This window comes from Zonotrichia leucophrys, chromosome 1 (assembly GCF_028769735.1).
Source record: "Zonotrichia leucophrys gambelii isolate GWCS_2022_RI chromosome 1, RI_Zleu_2.0, whole genome shotgun sequence".
Classification (NCBI taxonomy): domain Eukaryota; kingdom Metazoa; phylum Chordata; class Aves; order Passeriformes; family Passerellidae; genus Zonotrichia; species Zonotrichia leucophrys.
In genome coordinates this window covers 6,554,506-6,570,210 of record NC_088169.1, presented here as the reverse complement: position 1 = coordinate 6,570,210, position 15,705 = coordinate 6,554,506, and the positions used below count along the sequence as shown (strand labels likewise).

Below are 15,705 nucleotides of genomic sequence, written 5' to 3'. Positions count from 1 at the left end.
AACCACCCTAGTGAAGAAATGCCCTTGGCAGCAAATTCCCACTGAAAGGAAAACATAAATTTCTTTATGAAATGCAACAGCAGATCGTGCCAGACTCACAGCTCAGTGACATGCAAGAGCTCTCAAGGAGAAAAACAAAGGCTTCTGCCATGGCTGGCTGAAAACATAAGGGGTAAATATTGCTCAGAACCTGCACATCAGAAGCAGAGAGCCAGGGAAAAAGTTTTGTTTGATTGCAGAGCAAATAAAAGAAACAGCTTTTTTGGCATTGTAAAGTTTGGAAAGGAATGCTTAGAAACTGCAAGGGCTAGCATCAATGCTCAGCTGTAAAGGAAACCAAATACAATCACTTTTGACTGATGTTAATGTAAGATAAAAGCTTTTTAATTATTTTTTTTCCTCAGTAGAAAGAACTAAGCAAAGTCTCAAGTGCCTGCTTAAGCTGAGACAAGAGTTGTTTCAGAAACACTGGCAAAATCCTTGTTCTGAACATTTTCAAGCAGCACATTCATGCAAAGAAATGCTTAACTATAAGACAAAAGGTGGGCAGTCCTAGAAGGAACTGCAATACCTGAAGGCTGCATTATCATAAATAGCTAAATTCTGGGAAAAGATCAAACTTGGATCCTGAGCTTTTTCTATTGGTAAAGTGGTAACTCCTCAGCTTTTTCTATTGGTAGTTTGCAAGAGCCTGTGTCAGCTGCGCAGGCTATGGTGAGAGCTGACAATATTTCCATGTATTCCCCAGCTTGGCTGGAGAAACAGCCCCTGAATTCTCTGAGTCACTGCTCACTTACATCCTGCCCTGCTCCAGCACTTCCTCATTCACACAGCAGCTCCTTGCAGCAGCAGCACGTCTGGATCTCAGCACGTGCAGAGGGACACAGGGAGATCCCACAGAGGTAAGCAAGAGATCAAGTTTTCTATATTGGATGAGAAAGTGCTAAAATTTCAGTACTTGGGCTGTGGGCTTTGGCTAAGGTCTTTTGCACTTGCTTCAGATGACGTTTCCATGGGTGAAAATGAAAAAGAAACCATGTGGATTAGGCTTGGGAGGTTGTTTTATTTTTCTTTGTCATAAGCAACAGTTTTCCAGAGAGGAAAATCTCCAGACTGAGGGGGTTCCCATTTGTGTAACTGCCCTCCCCTGTGCTGGCTCCCAGCTGGGGTGTGCTCAGACTGCAGAATGGAAAGTGAGGCCACCACTAAAACAAAAGGCATTTCCAACTAGTTTTCTCACTGAGCACCACTTTGCCTTTATTTCTGCCCTTATCTTTTTGCTTTTCCTTAGCCACTAAAGTGGCACACTGACACAAGTGACTGAATAGGGAGTTTAGTGAAATTCAGGGGACAAACACCAGGCTGAAAACAATCAAATCACACTTGCTGCCTCAAAATGTCACCTGAGCAAGAGCAAAAGCTCGGGACATTCAGCAGCCAGGCAGAAAGGGAGCTCTGGGTGACTCCTCAGGTTCTGAATGGTCTCTGTTCACAATCTGGCAGAGAGTAACAGCAGCTAAAAAGGAAGGCAAGAGGTCCCAGGGTGCAGGCTGCAGGTAGTGAAGAAGTCAAGTGTAAGAGTGACAAGACTAGAAAGAGCAAACAACTGCACAGGAGGGTTTTCCCAAACTGAGTCACTGTGGTTTCTATTACAAGCGGTGGTGGAGTTTGGAAAAAAAAATAGAATAAACATAATCAAATTCTGTTGCACAAATAAGCTCTGGAGAAACCTGGTGCCTTGATTTTGACAGATTTATATTAGATTAATTAAAAAACAAACCACAAAACCTACACAGCAATAGATGTACAAGCCAATCCCTATAACAAGGCATTTAAAACAACTTTCCTGTCCTAAAATCTAATTTTATTCTTGGTAGCACCTTGCTGCCTTTAGAGGGGACTGTACCCCCCAAATTAATGCAGGGACAGAGGAAGGTAGGAGGAGAAAGACACCTGGGAGAAGTACAGAGCAACAAATGCCACAAAGATCAATTTCTCACACCTCCTCCATGTGAACCTGGAACTCAGACCCCCTCAAGAACCAGCTCATGCTAGGTAATCTTGCCTTTTTGAATGATAAATAGAAATGTTTCACCAGCTGACTAAAAGTGAATCCTGAGGAAGAAGTGAAATGACAGAGCTGTAGATTTCAGTTCTCATTAAATCAAAACTTGCCATTTTTCGGAGTTTATCTTGGTAACACAAGTGTAAATAATGCAAAGGTGGAAATCAGCACAGATTTTTAATTCCAGAGAAATTATTTATCCATTTCTGGAGAGGGAAAGGAGATGACAGGAAATTTTTAGCTCCTAATGCTCTTCTCATAATACAGACCAGGTTATTGAAATATTTGGAAAGATGAGTGTGACAAATAATTCTGTTAAGCTTTCCCCAGTGGGAAAGTGCTAAAAAAAGATTGCATGGGTATATACTACACTCAGGAGACTGATCTTTTGGTAGAAAAGTCACCAGTTCTGCACATTTTATCTCCAGAGAAGCCACTTAGTGTTTGGTGGGAGGTGAGGGCAGGGTGGGAGAAGAACATTTCATTCTGTAAAAGAAAAACATATATATTCTTTAAGGAAAAAAGAAAAAAAAAAGCCAATACACAGGTGGAGTCAGGTCTTTAGGGGGCTTCTGGGGTTTCCCCACCTTATCACTTATCTACAGTTTTCTGCTAACATAAAACAGAGAGGTGGTGGAGCAGATCCAGAAGAAGTCCACAGAACCAGTCAGTGCTGGAACATCTCTCCTCTGAACACAGACAGAATTGAGGTTGTTCAGCCTGGAGAGGGCTCTGTGGAGATCTCAGAGGGGCCTTCCAGGGGCTGCTAAAAAAGAGACTTTTTACCAAGGCCTGTAGTGACAGGACAAACAACAATGATTTTAAACTGGAAAAGGGGTAGATGCAGGTTGCACATGAGGAAAAAATTCTTTACTGTCAGAGTGGTGGGGCACTAAAATGGGTTTCCCAGAGAAGCTGTGGATGCCCCATCCTTGGAAGCATCCAGGTCAGATTGGATGTGTCACTGGTGTAGTTGAAGATGTCCTTGCCCATGGCAGGGGAGGTTGGAACAAGACGATCTTTCAGGGTCACTTCCAAATCATTCTATGATGAGTACTTAGAATCCTTTGAAAGAGTTTAGCTGGTTTTTCTTCCACACCCTTCTCACTTTCCTTTTCTGATCTGTGTTACTGCCCTTCCTCCCTGTCAGGACAAAGCACCTGCCTCCTATGGAAGCTGAGCATCCCTGAACAGCCACCAAAGATCCAGTCCAGGAGCTGGGACATGCCCATGACTGAGCTTTGGTTCAACAACAGGTGAGAGAAATAAGGGAAGGAGAGGAAAATGCATAAAACTGTCCTCTGAGCAATGAGATACTTTTCTGCTACCTTAAGTTAAATACACACACACACTTGAACACACCTCAGTGACTGTGCTCATCGAGCACTGACAATTTTCAGGGGCATTTGGGGATGTGTACACATTGTGAGTGTACCTGCTGTCATATTTTTCAAAGCAGCCTGAGCCTCAGAGAGTTCCATTCATTGATTTCAGGTCACATGTTTTCAAAACAGCACCTCAATACCTTGAGGCAAATCTTCAGAGCAAGGTGTGGTGCAGAGGTGTCTGTGCTAACAGGAGATGGAGAAGTGCTGGAGCATTGCATGGGCATGAACTCCACATGCTGAAGGCCACTTGTTCATTGCATCACTCCAATACTCAAAGTTTCACTCCAAATTCAGTTCTGTTCTATACAAAAAGAACACTGGTGAGTGGTGTAATCCAGCTTTTGCTTGGTGTAGTTGAAGAATGCAACTTTATTAGAGAATGGGAAGGATGGAGAAAAAAGGTGAATTATTATCTAGATAACTTTTATGGGTCATAATCTATAGGGTTCTAATTTTTAAAATTCTTTCCACAACTTAGTTTTGCATGTATTTTCCTCTCACACCACTTTGTGCACATGTTACAATGCCATTTTTCACATTATTTTATTCCACTTACAATTTCCTTGCAATGTCGCAGTTGAGGCGGTCACGACATAAAGTAGACATTACAAGTAGTTTCAGTTGGTAACACTTGGTAACAGTTTATTAATGAAAATGGTTGATTTTTTATACACTTTTTAGTTGTTTACTTTTCTTTTACTTTAGCTATTGGTTACAATAATTTAATATCATGCTATTAGTGAAAAGTTACTCTGACTTTACTTAACTTTCTAAAATCGCTTCATCTAGTTGCAGAATGCTCTTATCTTCTTTCTCTCGATTTCCTTGGTTATGGCTTTGGAGAAAGCTCTTTATCAGCTTCTTCTTCTTTTTATTTCTTGCTTTTTTAGCTAACAGACTTGCTGCTAGCTCCTTCTACATTGCAAGGCTGCTGAAAAGAGCACACTAAATGAGACTAAGGAGACTGCTGCTTGCTTGATTTTTTTTGGCTTCCCATAAGTTTATGAATATAGTTAATTAATTGTACAGTCCAAACACATTTCTCAGCTAAGTGCATTTAAATGTAATCTCCAACTCTGGCTTCTCTTCTAACATTTGAGCACCCCATGCTCTACATTGGCATGTGCTTAAGTTCTGTAAAAGCAAAATTGCTTTCAGATCCTTTATCAATAGTCTTGCCAAGCCAATGATGGATGCCACCACAGAGATCAGAGCTAAAGCCAAGCAGATCCTTCCCATTGTATCTCCAAAGAGGAGTGATTTATTTTGACATCAGGAAAGGGAAGAGATACTCTTTATCTAGGGATAAAGAGAAGAGAACTCCATATACTAGACAAGACCAGCTTAAACTTGGTTGTTCTTCTCACCCAAATGCAATGTATTATCCAGAGGATGACATTTTCTTTGATTATTAATAGCAACAATGAAGGGGAAAAAGGAGACGCCCAGAAGCATTTGAGAAACCCACACAGTGAGAGGAAATGGAGACAGGAATGTCACCACTTTTCCAGCTCTATCACAGATGCAGCAAGGGCCATTCCATGGTTAATTCATTCCCACATACTCCTCACTCAGACACCCACAGTGATGCTTCTGAATTCTCAGGCTGCAAGCCAAGTTTTCTGGCAGCACTATAGGTAGCACTACACTTACACTTCACAGAGATTTTTGAAAGCAAAGCATGACCCTGTATGAATATAAAGGCCCATAGTGATAGGATCCATAGAATAGAATCTACCAGAGCTTCAACTGTTTCCTATAACAAAATCAATATTCTTTTACAGAATGATTTGTTTAAGATGAGGAAGGATTTTTTTTTCTCAACAAGAAATTCTGCAATGACATGTGAGGATGGGATGAAAACTCCCTGGGGTCCCCATGCTGTGTTGCATCTCTTGTACTTTTTAAATCCTCTGCTGGGAAAGGGAGCAGAGGCACGGAATTAAAAGCTTTAGGGCTAAAAGGTTTTCCTGGAAAGGTCCCCACTACAGGACAGCTATGCCAAGCCAGAGAGTCAAGGGTCAGAATTTAATTTCATTTTATCCCTAGGAGCCATGAAAGTCCCTGTGCTACAACACATTTTACTACCTCCTCCCCCATTTCTTCACTCACCACAGAGGAATGAAGCAGAAAAGAGTGTGTTGATTTGTACTAGAGTGTTGTCATCCATCCAGTAAGTGTACCCTGGGGAAGCCTAATTCCATAAACATTGCTTGGGCCCACTCTTGGGATCTATTAAAGCCAAGGAAAGCAGCAGTGCCTTGCTGAGGACAAACTGCTTTTATTACACCAGGATAGAGCTGCATGAGTACCTGGATGAAACCTTCAGAGTCTCAAACCAAAAAGCAAAACACCAAAAAGCAGGGTTGTAGGGTAGGCCTGCCTAGGGGATCTTTGAATTTCCTCATGGGAAACTTCTGTCCTCAAAGATTATCCTCCACACAGTTCATTTCACCTTTTGAGAACCTCACTGTGGCTACAATTTTCATGGTGGTCACGGAAAGAAACCATTTTATTACAGGTGTTTTCCAAATACTGCTTTCAGTGAAGCTGAACAACTCAATTCAGATGCAGAGAGATCTGCAGGAGCTGATCCCAGTCAGTGCAGATTTGCTGGCTTGACATGGTTGTCAAAGCCCAGCCACAGATGTGCCCCACACCTCAGAAGAGAGAGGATGATCTAACTTAGGATAGCCTTGGTTAAAATACAGTTTTATTAGCTTGGCTCCTATTTTCTCCTACTCTTCCATGTTGAGAGATGCACAAACAAGTTCTCACTCAGAAATAGCCCTCATGTCAAGGGTTATCTCCAAGGATAAATGGAAATTTAGCTCCAGCGTGCCTTGCATTTGCAGGCCATAAAATGCAGGGATTTGGGGATGAAGCAGCTGTAGGAGACAGAACTCAGGAGGGTAACACAAAAATCATGGCAAGGCCACCACTGACTCCCTGCCAGCAAGGTGTGGATCAGAGACACCCCATGTGTAGCCCTGGTTAGGCCTGGGCAGAGATTTCATCTTGGATCAGAGACACCCCATGTCTTGCTCAGGTTAGGCCAGGGCAGGTATTTCATCTTGGGTCAGAGACACCACATGTCTTGCTCAGTTTAGGCCAGGGCAGGTATTTCACCTTGGATCAGACACCCCATGTGTAGCCCTGGTTAGGCCAGGGCAGAGATTTCATCTTGGATCAGAGACACCCCATGTCTTGCTCAGTTTAGGCCAGGGCAGAGATTTCATCTTGGATCAGAGACACCCCATGTCTTGCTCTGGTTAGGCCAGGGCAGAGATTTCATCTTGAGTGGCTCCTGAACAGGGGCTGCAAGGCCCAGACATTTTGCCATCCCTGAAAAACTGCATAGAAATAGGATTAGCTTCAGTTTCTGAAACCTGTGTTATGTTTCAGAGCTGCTCTGGGGTGTTCACTGTCCTTCAGCTGCCAATTCACTCTCAAACGATGGTTTACATCGTGAGTGATTATAAAAAGGCCAACATGTAACACTCTTAGTCCTCTAAATAAACAGTCCTAGAAGCAGCGAGGTCAGCTTTGATTTCCTCACAATCTGGGGCATTGAAAGAGACAAACTTAACAAGGCTCTTCAAATCCCATCTGGTAGCAAGACAGGAATGTAAGGGCTCTGAACCACAAATATGGGATCAGCATGTTGACATCTAGAGAAGATTTCTGTGAGTGCTCTGAGGAAGTGCTTCAAAACTAGGTCATGTAAACTTCACATACCTGGAGTGCTTCATACAAATCATTTCTCCCTTGGTTTGAACCCAGAAGCTAGGAGTTTATTTGACAGCTGTCAGTTAAAGCACAGGACAAATCACACCAAATAACTACTAGTTAACTTTCCACAAATATGTCAGCAAGGGGAGGAAATATTCTCACAAATGGACATTTGTGTCTGCAGAAAGGGCAGCTGTAATGTTTAATATTTAATGCCATTCCATAGTGCTCTAAAGATCCAAACACAATTCTTTGTTTGCCTGCATTATAATGAGGCCTCCAGATGTTTGGCAGCCGCCTGTAAAATATGCAAATGCTATAGCTATTCAATTAGCACTTGGTACTTTCCCATCTGAGGACATCACATCCTTTTCCCTCGAGAGTTAGGGATGCAATAGGTTGCACAGAAGTCCCACACAACACTCCTCCCCACTGCCCCAGCTGAAGTTACAAGATAAAGAAGTAGGTCATTGTCACATTCCTATCAAGGATCAATCAAGTTCCCAATGAATGCATCAGCTCTTTTTACCAATAAGCAAAGCCAATTTGGAGAAGGAGTCCTGCCTTTCCAAATCAAAGTTTCTGTGCGGTTTTCACCTCAAGTTTAGTCATTTCTAAAGGCCCAAGTCTGGCCATCTCTTACCACAACTACTCAGAACTCAAGCTTTGGGCTGATCGAAAAAATGGGGTTTCATGAAGAGCTGATAGCAAGAGATGATGTGAATTTAGACAGTCCAGCTGTGGAAAACATCAGGGAAAACAACTCTTCCCACCCATAAGAAGACCCACTCTATTGCTACATCTGTCTATAATAATAGTTGCTACATCTGCCTAGCACATTGCAATGACAAAAATCCTCCAGACTACAGCTTTGTTAGAAGTGCCTACTTCCCCAGAATCTGATGGCAAAGCAGAAAAATCAATTGTTTACTTTGGTAGCAACAGCTGTGCATTGAATAATATTGTGTTTTATGAGAGTTTGACTCTCACGCACTTTCAGTGTATTGGCAACATGCTGAAAAGTAATTTAAGACATGCAAATAAGGACATCCCTTCCATCCAAACAAAATATCCACAGCATACTACGAGATGCCAAGAGAGCCCAGCCAGGCACGGTCCTGCCTCTATTCTGAATGTGGATAAATAATAAAGTATTTGGCCTATGATTTTAAACATTTTGTGCAAGAACAGAATAAAGGAAAGTAGTCCTTTCTAAGGAAAGTGCAGCAGGCATTCTTAACTAGAGAAACCCAGATATAAGCAATGATCTCTCATATATCTCATTCTGTGTACAAAAAGTGTAGAATGTGAAGTGAATGTGAAGGAACACAGTTCCTTCAGCTGATACTTTACACATCTTGCTTTTCTAGAGAACAGGGCTGTCCACTGGTGTTTACAGTTCTCAATGAGAATGATAGGAGAGAAAGCTGAGATCCTGGCTCTGATTTAGGTCCATTTGCACCTTAGGAGATCACTAAAGCAGAGAATGTCAGAGGAGCTTGAAAGTAACCAGTTTAAAAGTTATAACAGCTTGGATGCTCAATGTTTTTGTCATGACTCTAGGAAATGTGAGCACAGAAACCTTTGAGAAGGCTGGCCCTGACACTACACAGCCATACTACATAACCTCCTGCTCAGTTATGGATGGCCTCATGAATGACACTGCTTCTCTGGTATTCCAGGAGAAGATATCCAAGGATTCAGAGGTCTTAGGTGATATTAGAGATTTCCACTCACATATCTCCTGGATTTTTGACATGGTTAGAGCAACCAGTGCATCTTTCTGCCCTTTATGCTCCAAGACACATCATGCACCCAACCAGAAATTAGCTGCCATATAATACAAGTATTTAACAGTGTTTCCAAAATCACTGCCACAGACGTAATCACTGTAGTGCTCCAACCCATTTTTCCTGGATTTCCAAAGACCAGTTGTCATCTAGGTGATGCAAAAGCTCGTGACTTGTGCAAAACTCCAGCCAAGGGTTCAGAGGGTGCCAAAGCAGATGTGCCACAGGCTACTGTGGCAGAGGAGATTTGTGTCTGTGGCACTGGAACAGCTCCTGCAGCTACCCAGAGATACCAATCACAACTGTGGAACTACAGCCTGTTCCTGCAGTTGCAGAAACAGGCACTGGAGCATCCTAGGGGCAAAACATCTGCTGTGAGATAGCATCGGAAGATATTTCACAGGGTGTTGATCAATGGAAAGGAAAGAGCAGGAGTTCAAGGCAAGGATGAGTGTTGGGAGCAGGAGATGTCACACAAGCAGTGCTTCAGTCAGAGCACTGTCAAGACCCCTCAACAACACTGGTGAAGGTAAATGTTGCTGTTTTGGAAAGGAAAGGGCTCAGTCATTTGCAGGAAGGCAACTCCTGAAGACCCAGCTGTGGGGCAGTGCAATGCTCTGCTGAATTTTCAAGCCTTATGTGGGTCGTGCATTTCACACCCTCAACTTCCACTTCAGGGCTAGTTGAAAATAGACTGCAAAACAAAGATCACCTAAAACTTTCAGAGGGGGATTTCCTACATTGAAAGTGTAGAGCCACAAAGAGGTTGGGCTGATCTTTCACAGCACGAAACCTTGTGGTTCTGCACAAACTGCTGCTCTTTCTTTCCAAGCCAGTGCTTACCAGCATGCTCCAAACAGCATAAGCATCTAAAAGAGATGCTGTTTGGCATCTCTGGCACTGAGAAAGATTTCATTTGGTGCACTCTAGACTGCAAAAAAGACAAGACAGCAACAACCCGTGTGCTGTTCCCCTGCTGTAGATGCAGCTGCCTGCATAGCCAGCAAGTTTTCTTTAGAAAACAATCTCACACAGCTGATCCAGTGACTCACTGCTAAGGTAATTTGTTTGAGCCCAGGGCCATATCTAAAGGGACCACAGCACAGCCCACAGGATGACCCTATGGCCCCCCAGGATGACCCTGCCACCCACTACAAAGTGACCACCAGATGCTATTGCAACACAAGACATCTGGGCAGAATTTATTAGCCTGATACCATCTGGCTGATTTCAGATATTCATTCTCCAGCCTATTTTCAGCTGTGTCCTACTTTCAGGACTCTCTGGTATTAAACATACTCACTGGTGAGAGGGTTATGTGGCTACAACCAAAATCAGCATCCTCTGAAGCAATGAGACAGTTCATTACCAGAGCTCCCTTCTCACTGAACCATTTCACCTTGGAAGAGCAAACTAAAGACTTTTTAAGAAGTCAGTAACTTTTAGGATTATATCCTCCCCTAGTTCTTGGAAGCTACAATAAATTTACATATTGGGTTGTGATCTTCAGTTGTTAAGTTCAAGGACTGGCTCAACTTTTCCCACTCTATCCCAACTCAAAGATGAGCACCAGCCAATTGCACAAAGATGTAATTAACAGTTCACAACCTAGTTTCTTAAGAAGAGTAAGGTTTGTTGGATAAAGCAAAACACCTGCTCAATTCCTCCCTCTTCCCCCCCAAAATCCCTTCTAGCCCTTTAACAAATCTTGCAAAACATAAAAAAAAAAATAAAAACTCCAAAGAGATTCTCTTCTCAAGGCAAGAGAAAAGACAAAACGAAGACAGTTCTGTAAAGTTAGCTCTTGAGTCCAGGGAATTTGTGTTAGAGGGCAAAAGCATTAACATCAGGAGACATCAGAGACCCCATACCAGAATTCATCTGCCCTTTCCATGCACTTTTCTCACAGCACTTACGGAACAACAGTTTGCCTTCCCTCAACACAGTCTATCAGAGAATGCAACACCCAATGCAAAACATTTCTATGCCAACTGCTATTTCCCAGTTCTAAATTCATCCTTTGTAAAATCATCTGTAATGCTGCTGTAGCTGGATTTTCTATTCTCTCTCCTAGTTACCCCAGATAAGAGCTTGCAAGAGCTGATTTGCAATAGGAAAGGGAAGACACAGAAAGAAATTGCAATAAGAAAGGTGACAGCATAAGGAATTGTGGCTTCCATCTTACACTGTTCCTTTGCTTTCTCCTGGGGGAAGAAACCTTTTACTGCCCACTGGGGGAAAGGGGAGAGCTGGAATGGGAGGAGCTGGTTTGGATTTTTAAAACCAGAGCGGTTGGTCATCTTCCAATTCTAAAAGAGAAACACTTCAACCAAGTATGGCTTTTATTTAAAAAATCATTCACAAAAAAAAAAAAAAATTCCTGCTGAAGTCCTACAGTCTCCAACAGGAAAACCAAGGCACTGAACCACCCCAGAAAAAGCAAAAGTAACACATAGCCCTTCCCTACCAAGATACATGTACAGATAATAATGAAACAAATTTCAGTAGGTCCCCATATAGACCTAAAGGAGAGAGCAGGTAATATGAAAATTAATTTGCATGCACACAGCCATGGGAAGAACAGGGCCCTGTTGTCAGAAGAGGGTAGGAGGGGAGATGCCACCTCATTCTCATGCCATGGTGCTGAGCAGAAAGGCATAAATAGGAAGCAAACACAAGTGGTCTTTTAGAGAGGTTCAAAAGAAAGGAGTTCCTTGCTTTGCTTCCAAATCCCAAGCCTTTTACTTTGAAAAGCAGCCAGCACCTCCCTGTGTGGCTGTGATTACAGTCAGGGGTAAAAAATGCTATTAATGCTATTGCACTAATAACAGAAATTGCTCTTTTGCTGGTGGGACAAGAATGAGACAAGATCTGATCATGCTTACACAGTGCTTGAGAGATGGGTGCCCAGACAGAAAATCATTTGGCTGAACTAAATCTGAACCAGGCATTAAAAAGATTTGAAAGCTTTAAGAGCATTGAGGAAACATTCCAGATCATGGGGCCTGCAGGAAGTGCTTGTGATCCCCACTCTTCCTTCTCCTATTCACACAAATTGACTGTACAGACATTTTCTTTAAACAAACAAAAAAAAATACATCCACCTCAACTATGAAACCAAATGTCTACAGTTCTTCAGCACCTGAGCAAAGTATGTCTGTATGATTGTTCTGCACTTGGAACAATTATTTGCAGATTAGCAAAAGAAACATGAAGTGCTTACAAGCATTTTTAAGGGTCTGTGCATAGGATCTTGTTTATATCTCTGACAAACAGAAGTTAATTGGACATTAATATTACCATGGCTGTAACACAGCCATACTACTGCAAGCTTTCTGCTCCAACACCAGAGCAGCTAGCTTTAAAAGACTGTGTAGGCTTCAGCTTCATAAATATTTTCAAAAAGCAGGGGTTAGCAAAGCAATTCCATGGGGAAGAGGGGGTCAGGTTTAAGCCTGCAATATTTGGCAATTCTCAGTATTATTTTTGTCACTGGTTCAAGAGCCCTTGAACCACTAGGAGTCCATCTTTTTACTAGTACAAAGTATTCCATTAATACTTTGTGCTTCACAATGGGCATTTATGGAAAAAGCCAGGTTGGACTCCTGGAGAAGGGAACAGCTTTTCCATTTCTAATTATTTACACATCTGGTTTTTAACTTCCTTAAAAAAAGGTGCCATTGGAATGTGCAGAAGTATGAGAGATAATTCAGCAGCACACCAGAGATACTGGGTACATGCTATGAACCACATGGGAAAAGTTACTCTATAAACAGCTCCTCTGTCCTTGAAAAGTTCTCACAAACTGCAGTTGCAGGTCTTTTACAAGAACTGTGAGAAAACAAACCTCAGATAAAACCCAGACAGACACCTTCACTTTTACTTTAAGAGAGCAATGCTCCTTGAGAGACCAGCTCAGGCAGAGACCAGCTGCTTTTGGTTCCTAAGCTCTGACATCAGTGAGCTAATTATGATCATTGATTGACCTCAGGATTTGTTCCAGGTCTATAAAATCCTTGTGATGAACAGTTGCTCATAAACATGTTCAAACAACTGCATTTAGTAGCTGAAAAACACTGGCTGTGACTCAGGTGGTTTCTGGTGCTCAGGGTTTGTCTTCCAGGTGTACAAACCTCCAGCAAGGACTCTGTCACCTCAGTCCCCATAAAGTGAACATTACCCTCCAGGGAAGACCCAACAAAAGTTCCATTTTCAGACCCACCATTCACAGCATTTCCACATCCAGTGCACAGGCTGCTAATTAGCCTCATTTACCTGTCAGGCTCATCAATTTGTTGATGAATACTTAACTCCCTCCTGTAGAACAAAAACATTTTCTGAACGTGGTCCAAGTTTCTTCCTCTTCTTGTCTGATAGGAAATATAATTACAATTATTTTGGCCTTTCAAGTCAGGGATGAGATATATTATCCTAACAAGTCTGATAGAGGAAAAAAATAAATTGACTACTGAGGCTTGGTGAGATTGTTATATGTATCTACTTTCTTGTAGAAAGAACCTCTTTTTGAGACATTATGCAAATAAAAATAGCTAAGGGAAGAGAAGAATCACAATAGGGAAAAGAAACTGGTAATCCTGGAGCTTCTTGCTAGCAAAAATAAACATCTGTATGTCAGGATTTTCCCTGCTCTCACAATATTGGGCTGGAAAGTCATTTTGGAGAATAGAAATTCTCTGGCATTTGTGTGATACACTTCCTCCTACATAAGGCATCAAACAAAAGTAATAAAGGCATTTTATTGACTATTCTGTCAGCTCAAAGCAGTCTCTTGAACCTGAAATAGTTTCTCTTCTGCTTCCTAAGAAATTCCCCCAGAATTTCCCTTTCTCCCTCTCCCTTTTGATTAGGTTATATCCACTACCTGGATACAAAACTTCCAAGGGAGGGAGTTTTCCTCTTTCCTTCCTTGGGCTGATAACATTTACCAAGGGGGTTTTATAATCCTGGCTCTGTGTGAAAGATAGCTGCAGACTGGACAGGAAAAAACCCCACACTTTTAAAATGGATCATTTTGGAGCTTTACAATCTTAACAGCTCAATAATGTTCATAGGATGGTCTGGGTTTTAAAGGAATCTTTAAGATCATCTCATTCCAACCCCTCTCCATGGGCAGGAATGTCTTCCACTAGACTGGGTTGCTCAGAGCCTCATCCATCCTGGCCTTGGGCTCTTACCTAGTGTTCAGTAACTCAATTATTATCAAGTTACATCCTCTCTGAGTTTTCCTTGCCCTTTCCATCATTTCAGGCAGCAATACCCGCTTGACTCTGCTTTTCCAAGAAGCCTGAACCAGCCTTGTGCACATCTAGCTGTGCATGCACCTTGTCCCTCTGTGGGAGCTTGGTAACAAAGGAAGAGCTCGAATAATTCTGTGATTTCCATGCAAGCAGAGGAGCTCAGCCCATTGAATATTGGAGCTGCAAACTATTTGAATAAATTTAAACTAGGTGGAGATATTTCAGTGTAGGGAGGTTTCTGCAAGTAACAGACTAACAACAGGATTAGGCTTCCATCTTCATTTTTAACAAGACAAAATTGTTTCACTTAGGGAATCTCTAATCCAGGTGGCACAAAGCCCTTTAAGGCAAGTAGTAACTACAATTGCAGAGAAAGGCCACGAGAAAAAGCAAGGCAAAATACCTGCCAACCACACCCATACTGTGCAAGAACTTCCCACATATTTCAACCCATTTTGGTCCTTCTTGCCTGTATCTGTCTTGTGAGGAGGTGCACTCAGGAATTCCTACCATTTGACATAATTCATACATAATTCATGTGTGGAAGGCTAGAGGAAGGGTAGAGAGGTATTTTTATTTCACCCATCTTCTCTCCTATTCCAATAGGTTTCTCTCCAGTTTGTATCTAGCAAGAACCTCACACACATCCAGTCAGTAAGAAAGTGAAATGATCATTTCAGAGATTGTAGCACACTTGTAGAGAAGCTGAGCTCTCTGCTCCAAAGTGATGCTGGTAACCCACACTGGATCATCACGCCTCAAAACCAAGTCTCATTTTTACATCGCCAGATGTAAAAGTACTTTAGAAGTATTGATATTGCTCACTGAGCAATACTAATACTTTAGAAGTATTAGTATTGGTCAATGTTGTATTAATCCAAACATTTTCACTGATATGAGTTAAACTAATAATGCTTCCAGGACTCTTTACATAATTTAATCTAAGAATCAGCTTAGCTGCTTGGTTGTTGAATACTCCAGAGTCAGGCAATATCACTGATTTAAGGGTTAGTTTGAGCAGGTGCTTGAGGAAAAAAAAAGATTCCAGTGAAGAAATAAAATTAAATCATTATTTTCATGTTAACATTCTAGCCTACAATACCTCTCTAGGTTAAACACTAAAACAAACCAGTATACAGAGAGTATTAGAAGCAGATGTTCAGGCCGGAACTGCCTCCAAAATAAGAAAAAAATACATAACATAGATTAAGCTGAATGAATCCTTGTCTCTTTCTGCATTGTCACTTAGGAGCTACTTCTTTAAGGCTACAGTTTCCTAAAAGGTAAAGCTTCACACTCCTGTGCCTTTTTCACATAACTGTAATCTCTTGAAAGAAGAGATCTATATTCTTGAGAAAAATAATTTATTCACCAAAAGAGGAAAAAATATATTTGTTGGAACTGGAAGATAAAGAGCAGTGGAAAGTCTCAGAAAGGCAAAAAGGAATTGAGAAAAAGAAGAACTTTTGTAG

At 41.7% G+C, this 15,705-nt stretch overlaps 1 protein-coding gene across 2 annotated transcripts in view; it reads left to right on the top strand.

Annotated features, from left to right (window-relative positions):
• The first annotated feature begins 768 nt into the window (after window positions 1-768).
• Window positions 769-15,705, top strand: part of LOC135444486 (V-set domain containing T-cell activation inhibitor 1-like) — a 33,291-nt gene continuing 18,354 nt past the window's right edge. For both annotated transcript variants that reach the window (XM_064706218.1, XM_064706227.1), the window contains exons 1-2: window positions 769-902; window positions 3,216-3,321. The gene's annotated coding sequence lies outside the window, so the exon portion shown is untranslated. The remainder of the gene's footprint in view (window positions 903-3,215; window positions 3,322-15,705) is intronic.